The following is a 13,704-nucleotide window of genomic DNA, read 5'->3' on the forward strand; positions in this document are numbered from 1 at the left end:
ATTAGGTTTTTTTTTTAATCAAGTTTAATAAATTGAACAGTTGTGGGAATACTGATTGCTTCGATATTTCTATCGATTAATTGTTTTTTTCTTATTAATTTCGCAACTTACATAAATAACTATTTTTGTTTGTAATCTATCTATTGTAGAGATTTCCGAGAATATGTAGAATGCCATTGTTTATAAAAAATAAGGTAATAAATTACAATTTTACATAGTTTCTTCGGAAATCGATCGGTGTACGAATACTTTCTACATCCACTGTAGACACCTTGTATAACGACTAATTTTGCTTACTGTTGCTCTTCTAACGAGTTACAGGTGTACTCGACATTTATTAGGTGTCGAAATTAATTCCGGCGCCCATTGGCGGCACAAAGCTAACAGATTCGGGCACACAGACTCAGAATTAGTAACCTCTCGGCCATTTCAGTCATGTTCCCCGATTAAACGCGATTTCATGGAAAAGCGCGGCTACCCTTCCGCGGGTAATGGCGTGGCCATTACCGGCACCGCCATCTCGGAATTCGTTATTCCAACGGCAGACACGTTTTAATTAAAAGCGATATGTGACAGAAAGGGTTGATCGACATCTCGTTGGATCGAGCAACAAAGAATCAAGCTGCACGCTTCGCGAGCCAACGATGACGTCCGTGGCGATTTGTATTCCTGCACGCGTAGGGACGATAAAAACTGCACTGCGTGATTATCCTTGCTCATAAGGTCGCGGGACTAATTAATTTTTATCGGTTACACTGCGCTAGCGAACCACTTCCCATTAGTTGAAATTTGATAAACAATTTAAAACGATTTCTCTAATTGAGTCGACGATGCAGGAGAGGTTGGAAAAGAAGCAATTATTGTAACTTATTGGAGTCTTACGATAAGATTCATATATTAACCCTTTGACGAGTACGGGCACACCGGTGCGTCCTCACTGATGTGTGACAGATAGTGTAACGACGCACAGTGGTCGGAAGGCTAAAAAAAACCCTAAATTATAAAAGTTATATTTTCATGGATCTATTATTATATTCTGGTAGCCAATTGACTGTAGTATTTAAGACTGCAAACGGATTTTTATAATTTCATGTAATAGATGAGGAAAATGGACCTGAAGTTGACCTTTCGTATTCTAACTAGATTCTGAGAGATTTTCAAGAAACGTTTCGCTATGTGTCTTTCATTTCCGGGGATATTTCGAAATATATGCATTACATATTTGGAAACTGTACAATTTTAGTTTCCATATGACGACAGTAATTTTTTGAAAATATTAGGTTGTCGCGAAAGTTTCTTTCGCGATTTTTACTTAATTATTTTATGTGGTCGTGTTTATATAAATAGACAATCTAATTTCGTGTATATTCATGTTGTAACAGTAATGGAGCAAAATGAATCGTGCACAATTCGGTAATGTAACATAAAACGTAAACTATTGTGCATGTATTATTTATTAATAAAGCGAAAGAAACTTTTGGGACAACCTAATAGATCATGAAAATGATACTAACAACCTTGAAATATAGCTACACTTAGCTACACTTTCTCATTGCAATATTTCGAAAGCTGGTACTATCATCTAACACTTCTGCAAAAATCAGCTGCACATATTTGCACATTTCAGATATTGGAGATATTGATGTTTCAAGTTTGAGATACATGAAATTCCGAGAAACGAAACTTGACCGTCATATCTCGTTAAACAACAAAGTTACTAAAAATTCCTTCTCGCTGAAACGTGATCCCCATTTTACCTTGCAATTTCCATATTTGAAATTTTGCATTCGGCCGATAGTTTTGGAGTTAGAGGTACGCATCACTTAGGTTGGGACACCCTGTATTATGTTTTCATTTGTAATGTTAATTTTCTTTTTATTTCTGTTGAACGAAAATGCAATGCTGATGAGAAAAATGGGTCGCTTAATAAACCTCTTCATGTCAACCACCGTAATACAGGATCGACGATTCTCTTCCCAGGCCTTCGGGAATCTTGATATCATCGACAGCTGTCGATAATAGTCGATTCTCGTTATGTTGGGACTCGTTGGGAGTCCCTGCCTTCGTTTACCCGTTCTTGAATGATATTTGCTCCCAGTATACCGCCTTGGAAAATATTTTTCGTTCCTATATCTTCGCAATTAAGGTGGAGTTGGCACTTTAGCTTGGTGTATGCTCTAGTCAACTTGGAAAAAAAAGCTCAAGGACGTTGGTTTCGTTGATGTAAGTTGAATGTCTTGATTCGCACGCGGAAATATCTCAAGTAATTAAAAGAAAATCCTGATTTCCCTTTTTTCAAAGATGAATTGTGATAGGATCTGGAATTGTTTTCAGAATATTAGGAAAAGTAAATGTATGAATTCTTTTGTTTTTTAATGCGAAAACGTCAACAGTACTGAATAAACATAGCAAGTCTTCTCGTTTGTTAAATTCTCATCTCTACGTAACAAGATTTAATCACTTTACATTTTTCATTCGTAAAGAAAGAAATATTCTTCACGTACTTCAGGGTTCTCGGGGTTCATCTACATTCATGTACATAAATATATATGAATTATAATAATCGTAGCGACATTTATTGACAGTGTGGAATACTGTGTCATTGCCACGTTGTAATCATTAGACTGCGGATCTTTATGCAAAATAAAATCTTCGCGAACGTGCCTACAATAAATTGAAGCTAAATAGGAATTTATTTTATTCTGTAAATATTATAACATTAACTATACTTTCAATTTTGTTTATATTCTTGTATGCATTCTGTAGGGTCTTGGACATTCAAATTTCCTATAATTGCATAAAGATCCGCAGTCTAGTAATCATGAATTAATTTTCCTATGCCCACAATACAAATTGCTTGCTATATAAGGTATTCCTAGCATGTTTCACAATAGACTTATTATTTTACATGCTCTTAGCAGCTATGTCTCTTTCATTACTCGTCGTACTGAATTAGTATTACAGATAGCACCTATCTTTCCTTCTTCCTGTTCTGATTGGTACTTTATATGTATGTGCTACTTTGTTCACGCTTGTGATTATACTGCGGACCTCTATAGAAAATGAAATCTTTGCAAACGTACCTACAAAAATTAAACCTAAATAGGAATTAATTTTACTTTGCACAGATTGTAATATGATCTTTATTTTCAATATTTTTTTTATATTATTGTATACTGTGTGCATTTTGTAGTTTCTTGCACATTCAAATTTCCCATAAATGCATACAAATCTGCAGTCTACTTATGGTACGTATTCTTTATCTAATTTATTTGTATACATTCACGAGGATCCAAACGAGTTAATAAACATTCAAATATTAAAGGTGTTATACAGATATCACCTTTGCTACTATTTTTGTTATCGCAATAATTATCACCAACCAATTTCAGATATCTTTGATTTATTATTTCGTGAAGAAATTGAAAGAATTCTTTTTTGATTAAAACAAACATTTCTTGCATATTTATGTAAAACTTAAAAATTTTTTTTTATGAGCTCTTTTCGAAAACAGATTTAGGCGTTACAGCACTTTGGTCGTTTCAAAAATCGAATTTGTTTTTGTTGAAAGTACTCCATATATTTATAGAAACGATATGCCGTTAATTAAAAATCAACAGCATGTTCAAAATCGGTGGACACTCTGGCCAATTTTCAATCAATCGACTAGATTCTCTTTTTACGTAATCGTCACATGTTTTTTGAATGAAATACGTATGATTTTTTAATTATATTAACATTTGTATTTTCTATGCAATTTTAAGCTAAATTTGTATATTTTATTTCGGAACAATACTATTTTATTAAACATCTAATATTTTAGAAACGGCTACGTATCTCAGTAGCTTTTGGACTAAGGAAACTAATTTTGTTTCACTGTTTAGATTAGAGTTACCATGTCCAAAGCAAAATCATTTATATTTTAAGAAATTCATTATTTATGAAGAAAATAAAAATTTTTTAGTCGATTACTTCTGTAATACATGAATGTACTAAAATCTGAATAAAATCTCGTTATTGTTTCGATAAAAATTCTTGAAGAAGCCTAAAAATTCGGGTGGCGAAAATGGTGTGAACAGAACAAAAGAAACATTCGACCCGTTGTTTCTCGATGTTTCATAATAAATACACATCGAACGGCAAACAGTGGGAGATCGCACCCCTGCAGAAGGGTGGACTTCAGACAGTATCACACGGGGCGGATGTAATACATTTCTTCGGCAGTTCCGAAGGGAAAAAGGCTGGAAGTGCGGGAGACGAATGAAACTTCTTGTCGAGAGGGAAAGGCAAAGAATCCCTGGGGATGAAAGAGGGAAGGAGTGATTGTCTCCGGAGTGTACGAAGGTCAGGGGTGCTTTTTCGTCCACGCCGCAACCGAGTTAGAACTTAGAAGTTCGATTTCTCTTTCAATTCTCTCTCGGTCTCCCTGCCTTTCTCCGCAGTCCATCCGTACCAACCTTTGAATTTTTAATCCGGTCGGCAGCGTTGCGCCACCCTGGACGGGAACAAACTTATTCTTCGTCGAGATAAAGCGTAGAAATAATTTCGATAAAATCTCGACCAAGTCCGTCGGACTAATCGGTTATTTTCGTTTTTGTTTCAGAGTCGAGACGGTCTGGAAAGCTTCGTAGGAGCCTGCACTGGAACTTCGGCTGCAAAACGGTGAGCACTTGGACATTGGAAAAATTGATTATCCCTAGGCTTCAGCTAATAAATCCTTCGTCGATTCTGTCGTACTTCCGCTACGGCTAATTACGAGAATCTTGGTCGGGGAACTTTCAGCGTAATTGCTTAACTATTGTACCGGAGTGAGAATGGAAATCAATGTGGCTTCTTTTGATTGATTTTACTGATTATAGCAAAGGAAATTGCGGAGAATCTTGTTACTCGATATCTCGATTAGTAGTGGTTTCGGCTTGAGGGTTGAGGGAATTTAATAGTCACGGAACGCGTTACGAAGGCACCCGAAAAACGCCGAACACATCGACATAACCTTCCTTCATAAATACAGTAACAATTAGCGACAATTACTCTGCGATTGCTCCATTTACGCAACGCAAATAAGTACGCGCTCTCAAAAGGCGGCGCCATAGGCGACTGCTTATGTAGCTATACAGGGTGTCCCAAAACTCGGGGAGGAGCCGGAAATGGGCGGCAGCGTCAATGTCCTTCGATGGACGTCGAGTCACTTGTTCGCGTACAAGCGCGGCCGTCAGCGCATAGCTTTCGCTACCGCGGCCGCTCGAACGGTCTACGCGCGCTCTGATTGGTCGGGGTTTTCTCTTAATATCTCCTTAACGAAGCCCCATCCGACATTTTTGCAAAGGAAATTGTTGTTCAGAATCGTCTCAGCTACCCCCCATTTCCGGCTCCTCCCCGACTTTTCGGACACCCTGTATACTAACGTGTGAACGACGTTATCGAATGTCATCAATCCACGCATACATATTTTGCTTCTCTACTGCGTGGATAATTTTCGAGTCATTTAAATGTCTAACTCCCGTCCTGTCGGAGGTAACCATAATTACACAGCGGTGTAAATCTCGTCTTTCACCCTGTTTGGGGGAAAAAGTAGAATACAAATGGAGCGTTTCACGGAAGATCGTCGGAATGGTTTTCAGCTCGTTAAGCGTCGTTGTGCACCAGGGTCAAGAGAACAGCTCTGTGTATTATATTTCTCCCTGGTTAGTTCCTCCTGTGTTCTCATATTCAACGACCTCGATAACACCGCTGTGGCGGTGTTCCTCAAGCATCGTTTCTCTCCTCCTGACACCCACCCACACACACACACACACACACACACCCCTCCCTCCCTCCCTCCCCCCCCGCGTATTTATCATTCATTCCAAGCCAGGGATTTATTCTACGATACCTTCGTATCTTCTTGAGCTCATTATCAAGTCTCTTCCCTCCCCCAACCGCGACTGATATAGTCTATCTCGCGAGTAACATTCGTCGTACCTTTGTCCAAGGAGGAGAGATCTCGTGGCTCGATTTATGAAAACGAGCGATATGGCGGGGGTAAACTCTGCGGTTATTTGCCCCCCGAGAGTTATAATGGCCGGTTTACTGCAACTCGTGAATAAGTACTTTCCACTAAATAATGTTCCCGAAAGAAAGTATCACCTCACGAGTATCTCTGGGTCACGGTGCCAGGTGGACGGTTCGGATCACTCTTGTTCAACGCTGCAGATATAGGTTAAGGTTTTGTTGGACTTACACGAGTTTTTATTATACAGTGGGTGTAGAAAGTATTCGTACACCGATCAATTTCCAAAAGAACTATGTAAAATTGTAATTTTTTGACTTAGTTTTTTATAAACAATGACATTCTACATATTCTCGGAAATCTCTAGAATAGATAGTGTACAAAAAAAACGAAATAGCTATTTATGTAAGTTGCGAAATTAACAAGAAAAAAAAAAACAATTAATCGATAGAAATGTTGAAGCAATTCGCACAACTGTTTAATTTTTTAAACTTCATTAAAAAAAAAGAAATTTAGATTAATTTATAAGCATATAATACTTCCTTCGTGGGATTTCCTTTTGATTTTATAACTATTGTAACTCGACTAAGCATTAAATTAACTAAATTATTAGTTATTCGAAGTGGGTTCTGTTTCCATTCCTCTATTAGAACCTTTCTCAAAAGGACTTTACTGGAAATTTGATGTTTTCTAATTCGTAGGGAGCGATAAACTAATGTGTTTACGTTACGAACTCTACTGTAAATGGTTCGTCATAAGAATCGTACAAATACTTATTGCTTCTATACTTTTACACACTTTTCGCATTTTTTTGTTAATTTCATCACACAAAAGTTTTTTGGGGAATTGATCGGTGTACAAATACACCCACTGTATGAATTGGAAATAAAAGATGAGGATAGTGGCTTGGTAATAAATGTAAAAGAATTGAAAATAATGAATATGTACCGAAGTTGCGAGGAAAATGAATTAATGATTAATACAGAGTGAAGATTTCATTTAATTTTGTTACCGTTATTGTTACGTTAGAAAATAAGCACAAATGGTTACGCTCACGACCAACAATTATGTAAATTAATTTATAATTTAGAGAGAAGAAATTTTCGTTGAAAGAAGATAAAATGAACGAAATCACCACGCGATATGTTTTCTTTGGTCTGCAGCGATCGAGAAACCTGTAAATATTATTGTTTACGTAATCCCTTTATGGAAGTATGGCGTGCAGGATATAACAGACACCCGTGATACACATACCTCATATATTGGATATGAATATTAATAACGACGCGATTACCTGTTCATAAAGAATGGATGTCGACCACCGCAAACCGTTTCACCATTGATATCTCGTTTGAGCACCTTGTTTCATCTAACAATAAGTCGGTTTAAAAATGACACACTGTGTTCTGTGCTTTTGGTCTCCGTAGACACGTGGCACATCTTTATATAACATATTTATTTATTTCTCCTGTACCTCAGCACTTTTCACATTTTTATTTTCTTCCAATTACTCCCCATAAATATACCTGTTAATTATTTGAGGACGTGGATTAACTGTTGGGTTATGATTAAATATATTTATTAAATATATATGGACACATATAAATTTAAATACTACTTATAATGTTTGAATGATAATAGAAAAGAAGGAACTGAGAAACGAACTAATCGTATATAACACAAGAAGTAGAAGTGGAAAGAAGATCGCGTGTACGGTCGCGCGTGATTCAAATGTGGGCTAAACACCCATCAATCACCCACTTTTAGAGCACATTTGAATCTTTTACATTCTATAATAATATAATCTTAATTTTTCTACGTGAACACTTATTACATTGTGTGGTAACGCCTCAGTAAATATATCTGCTACATTATCGCTAGAAGGAATATATTTTAATTGTATCAAGCCTTCTTCGTATTTTACTCTTGTTATGTGGTACGCGATATCGCAAAGGAAATTATTGTTCAGAATCATCTCAGCTACCCTCCATTTCCGGTTCTTACATTAATTCTGGGGCACCCTATATTATATATTTATAATTAATGATCTATTATCCAGAGAATCGTTTGATTTTTGTATTAGTTTGATAAGGTATACACTCGTTATGTCTGTTCTGAAAATAGGTTCGAGAATAAGTACTCTATCTTATTTTCTATTGCTGTGATAGATATGGAAATTTTTGTATTGAATTAATATATTGCTTTGACTTCGTTCTCTGTTCATGGCAATTATTATCCACACTCAAGACTTTCGATAATCACCTATAATAGATCATTTCCAAGATTAAAAGTGATTTCAATCCACTTAGTTCTAAAATCTGTTTCATATGTCTCTATATCTCGAACTGTTACTTCTACCTATTCGCTATTTTTAACGTCGAACTTCCGAGTTTAAGTCAGACACTCTAGGTCAACTTTCTTGAAAAAAAAAAAAAAAAATGTCGTTATTTTAAGGTAGAAGGATCGTGAAATATTGCTCGTCCCATGAAAGAAACGGCGGTGGATGTTTGCCATAACTTTGCGTTAAAATGCGTCGGAAAGATCGGTTGGCCATTTAATAACGTTCTTGCGGCGGGTAACGATCCCGAGCAGTTCTTTTCGCGGATAAAGTTTGCGTTTTGCGGGCATAAATCTGCATGATGGCGCGAATTTTTGCAGCAGCCGCGAGAAAAAGAAGGCGGAAAGAGTGATAGAGCCGCGCGTCGTCGAGTTCATTAGACTCCTCGTATCGTCCAGTGTGGAACGTGTATGCTTGAAAGGGCTGTAAAACCTGACCAAGTCGTGATCGATAGTGGAACATTATTTGTCGTTATGGAAGACACATCGGCCTAGTAGCCCTCCGCGGTAAGAAATTGATGATTCGTATTCCTGAAGCGAGGGCGATTAAACATCGTTACTTTTCCCCGATTACGTGTATTCCTCATTGCATATGGTATCGTCCGTCTCTATTAGGCGCGGACAGCTCGAATTAGTCTTAAGGCGTCGCTGAGAGCACGAGAAGGGAGAGAAAGCCTTTCGTGGTTAACATGATGCGTGGATATCTAATGGGGGTAGTCAGGTCGACTTTATTTCTAATTTTGCAAGTTAGGAACCGTTCATTAATTACGCAACGATAATTCTCGTCATTTTTCACTCAACCCTCATCTAAGAAGAGATAGGATTTCTCGGACCTCCCCTCGCCCTTCTTAGATAAGATTTTTATCTAGAGATTCCGTAAAAAGCGTTAAATAGTTAAATGTCATTAGAAACGGTGCAGTTACACTAAAATTTATCAATTTGAATAAATTTGGAAACTTGGAAATTTGGAATTTAGGAACTTAGAAGCTTAGGAAAGGTTGTAAACTTGGGAACTTGAAAACTTGGAGGCTTGGGGACTTTGGAGCTTGGAAGTTTCGAAGCTTGGAAGTTTGAAATTTTGGAAGCTTGGAAACTTGGAGTCTTGGAAGCTTGGAAGTTGGAAATCTTGGAAGCTTGGAAGTTCGGAAGTTTAGATGCATGGAGACTTGGGAGCTGGGAAGCTTGGAAGCTTGGGAACTTATGAACTGAAAAACTTATTCCCTCGAGCAATTACAATCAATTTGAACCTACGAAATATCTCGTAGTAGACAGTGAATGTGTTAATAAACAAAGTCGATCTACTAAAATTAATTAGGAAGTTGGATTTTAACAATTACATGACAGTCTCGATGCAAAATGAAATTTGAGACGCCCAAGTCCTTCGAGGTTCCGCGGTAATAAAATAATTTTTGAAATGCTGAGGTGTTCAGTAGCTACGTACTGATAAATTCCTTCCAGCTTCCACAACTTTCGAGATACGATCTTTGCTTACGCCGATCGACGATTAATTTTCGGAGCAATTCATCGTCAGGTATCCAGACAATGACTATCGACGGTTCTTGCAACTTCTTCCGGGTCGTCCTCCACCTTCGTTCGATTCGTCACTGAAATATTATCAGCATTAAGGAAGGAGATGGGAACGTCCTCGATCGCCATAAATGGGATGCAACATGACTGATGGTGCTCCATACTCTTTATCGTACTCCCGTTTTCTTAGTTTCCTCTGAATTCAGAGCCTTTGCCCCTGCACGTGACACTTTATTTATTAGGATCACTTGAGGACAGGTGAGCAATTCTCATTCTAATAACGGTGTCCGGTTTTCAGCCACATCAGTTGAAGTGGGACGATTTATTTTTCGAGAAATACATTCGTTTTCTGCAGACTTGTTGAAAATATTAGGTTTATAAATTATTCTCAGTCTTTCTTACTTTTCCTCTTTTATTTACCATTAGATTTTCGAAGCACGGTCATTTTTACACGTTCCAAATTTTACGTTTCACAGAAACTGTTTACACTTTTTGCCAACTACTTACACTGACTTTCATCCATATAAGGAAGCAAGGGTAACATCACTTTTCGTTATTAAAATAAGAATCTAGATTAGACACCTGTGTCACATTTTGACGCCCAAGGCAAATCGCTTCATAAATATAAATTTGCCCGGCAGTGAATGGATTAAAGCATCATTTCAGTAATAGAAATATGATAAGAAATGTCCCCAAACATAGTGTTAAACAAAAGAATATACTTATGGAACCGATATAGCCCGGGGATCCAACGAGAATCTCAGAGATCGCGAGAGCAGTTGCTGATAGAGTGAGATAGAAGTTGGAGCGTGACAGATAGGGAGAGACGGTGACATACTAGGTCGTCTGTAGGACAGGTAGAACCTGGAACAGTTAGGAAACAGCCAGAGCCAGGAACAAGTAGAGCGAGGTACGATGACTGCTCGAGGTGTAAGAGATAGCGAGACAAGGACGGGCAGCGAGGACCAGGAAGCTCTAGGGAACGTCATGGTGTAACTAGGTGGTTGAGGGAGATAGGTACAGACAGGGTGATCCAGAAAGTGATAGAAGGCGATTGGATGGCCAAGAAAGACTGGGTGAGACGGAAAAGGGAAGCGTGAAGGAGGCAGAGAAAGGCAGAGGAATAGGAAAAGCCAGGTAGCGACTACAAGTAAGAGATGAGCACATTATTATATTATCGTTTAGTGACAGGGTAAAGCTGAGGGAGACGGTACATGACAGAGGGAATTAGAGTACCCGGAGAGATACGATACCTCGCCATGCTTCATACAAATATTCTCGTAAGTCATGAACTCTTAAGGCGTTATTCTAATCTAGAACATTATTCTAATCTAGAAAATATCGACTTCTTTTGCATTTTCTCTGAGAATTGACCCTTGAAAATATATTTACAGAGGATTTTGTTGAATTCGGAAAATTAAAGAAGCTAGATATTACATTTTAAATTTATTGGCAGTTTTTACTACAATCTTTAAGTATACGTATTCAGTATGAAAAACTTCAAACGCGATTACCTAGTAAGCATATTTTTTGAAATGGTTGTCGTTGCGTCGAGTCGCTCGGATTCGCTCGGATTCGCGGATTCACCCAATAGCGACTCTGATCCAGCCACGAATTAACGGTTCTGGATCTCGCTCTTTATGCGAGGTTTCGTTAATGTTCGCGAGTTCGCGAGTTGTACGTTTGAATGGTCGGTAGTGTTCTGTCCCCTGACGAGGTTGGACGAGGACTGAGGAGTTGAGGACTCTCTTGAAAAATCGTATTGAAGAAGGGGTGGGTGTGCACCCTCGTTCGCAACTACCTGCGGACTCCCGCGACCGAAGGTATCCTTACGACCATCACCTTCGCATATGGTAACTAGCTGTGGAGTTTAGCTGTTGTTCGAGGCTAGTAATAAACCAGTCTACGTTTCACTCTATTACCTGTTGCAAGGTTCGCGACGCGATTCTTCCTTTTCGATATCCTTGAAAACATGTTCTACACTTTTTTTTTATATATTTCATACTTTTCAACATATTCGGCTGCTAACTCTGTGTGTATACATATATTCAAATCAAATCCTTAGTGTCAAATTTTCTTCTCTGAACGTACCCTTATATGCATAAACAATGTTTCATGAACCAAAATAAATTATATCTTAAAAAATACACATTGGAAAAAAGTAGCTTGGCTGGACCAAACTCTAATTAAATTCTCCCTTAAACACGTGGGTTTCGAAATATTCACGAACCACAGTAAATTGATTATTTTCTGTACATTTTCAAAGTCAGATTCGTCATCGATGAAATTCAAATAATCGATAGTGGACGAGAGAATTTGATAAGAGTATAGGGTATCATTGTTCAGATTTTGAAATTATTTGGAGTAATACAGGTATTATTCATTCTGCGAATTCACAGTTTCAACACGGGCCCGTGTACCAGATCACTCCCATATCGATTGATTCGTTTATTATTGGCTATCGGTAATTAATTAATGCCATAATTAATTAATATCCTCAGATACTGTGTTCGTGTAATTAGGTTGCGTCATGTTACATTGCGAGTAGTTCCATTGAGACCAACCAGTAACAGCTGAAGTTGGCGCAACATCGCACGTCATCCACTGCGCTGTTCCTAATAATGAGGAGCGTGTTTTCCGACGTCACGGGCGGTTAATAGACGTGCTTGTAAGATGATAGACACTGTATTGTGTTTCGAAATCGATACGCAAATAATTAATTTCTACCGTGTCTTTTACAAAGAAAATTCGATAATTGCTACACTCCAAAAGTCTGATGTATATATACATATTTCATATGATATAGTTTATTAATTATAAACATTTATTCGTTCAATTTGTGAAACAAATTGTTTTTCTTGTTACAAGAAATTTAAACGTTAGCGACGAAGCGAGAAAGTAAATGAAGAGATCCACTATTACTTACGCGCTAAATTGAAATGCGAAAGGATATGCTTTTCTCTTCTATAAAAGATACGTGGTAGCTCCAACGCTATGTGTATAGCTTTTAAAATAGGGTGTTTAAAAAAAAAAGGATTCGATATTTACACGATGTATAGGGCACACTGTACCGAGTAGAAAAGCTCTAGTAAACATAGGTCCAAAGTTCAACCGTTTCTGAGATATAAACATTTTTGTTTGCTAGTATTATGATTGACTTACTTGCTTTCGTCGCATGCGATGTTTATGTCAGTGTTTATAAGTTGCGTTCTGAATGTTCCCATTCAACTGCCGACAATTTCGTCAATTTCCTTTTTTGCAGCACCCTGTATACACGATGACGGATAATTTTTCATGTTCTCGGCGTCTGGATTAGATAATCGTAAATAGATTAAGTAAAATTTGGTAATCCAATAAATCAAAGGAAGCCAGCATAATCTAGAAATTCGTGGTGTCAGCTTAGATCTCAGTCTCCCTAAGATTAATTAAACTTCGCTATTTCTCCTTTCAGACACTACATGTTCATTAATTAAAGATCTTCCCGGTTGCAGAGTTTGATCTAAAGACTCCACATATCCGTAAACAGTTTCTAACTTCCAAGCACGTCTAAGTTAAGACTCTACAAAGCCTTACCGAAAACTTCATCACCAGTTCCAGGACGAACTGCAATTATTGTTGCTCCAATGATCAAACGAGATATACTTGCCACATTTAATTACTTGTATTTTCAAACTTATCCAGCTAATACGCCCGATATTTTACACGTGGAAGCAGGGAGCTGGGATTTCCGATCGTGCGAAGGTAGATTAAAATCAACCAGGGATAAGTCGAGTGCTTCCCTAGGAAATGAGCCACGGTTGGAAAAGTTTGAGCAATGCTGGTTTAACGAATAGCGTGAATATTCTCTCGTC

The 13,704-nt window shown here is 37.7% G+C and overlaps 1 protein-coding gene across 8 annotated transcripts in view; it reads left to right on the top strand.

The window, feature by feature from the left end:
* LOC128886370 (putative polypeptide N-acetylgalactosaminyltransferase 9) overlaps positions 1-13,704 on the top strand; it is a 407,410-nt gene that overhangs the window by 96,996 nt on the left and 296,710 nt on the right. For all 8 annotated transcript variants that reach the window (XM_054141206.1, XM_054141196.1, XM_054141246.1 and 5 more), the window contains one exon: positions 4,604-4,662. The gene's annotated coding sequence lies outside the window, so the exon portion shown is untranslated. The remainder of the gene's footprint in view (positions 1-4,603; positions 4,663-13,704) is intronic.

Source organism: Hylaeus anthracinus, unplaced genomic scaffold, assembly GCF_026225885.1.
Source record: "Hylaeus anthracinus isolate JK02 unplaced genomic scaffold, UHH_iyHylAnth1.0_haploid 0, whole genome shotgun sequence".
NCBI classification, from domain to species: Eukaryota; Metazoa; Arthropoda; class Insecta; order Hymenoptera; family Colletidae; genus Hylaeus; species Hylaeus anthracinus.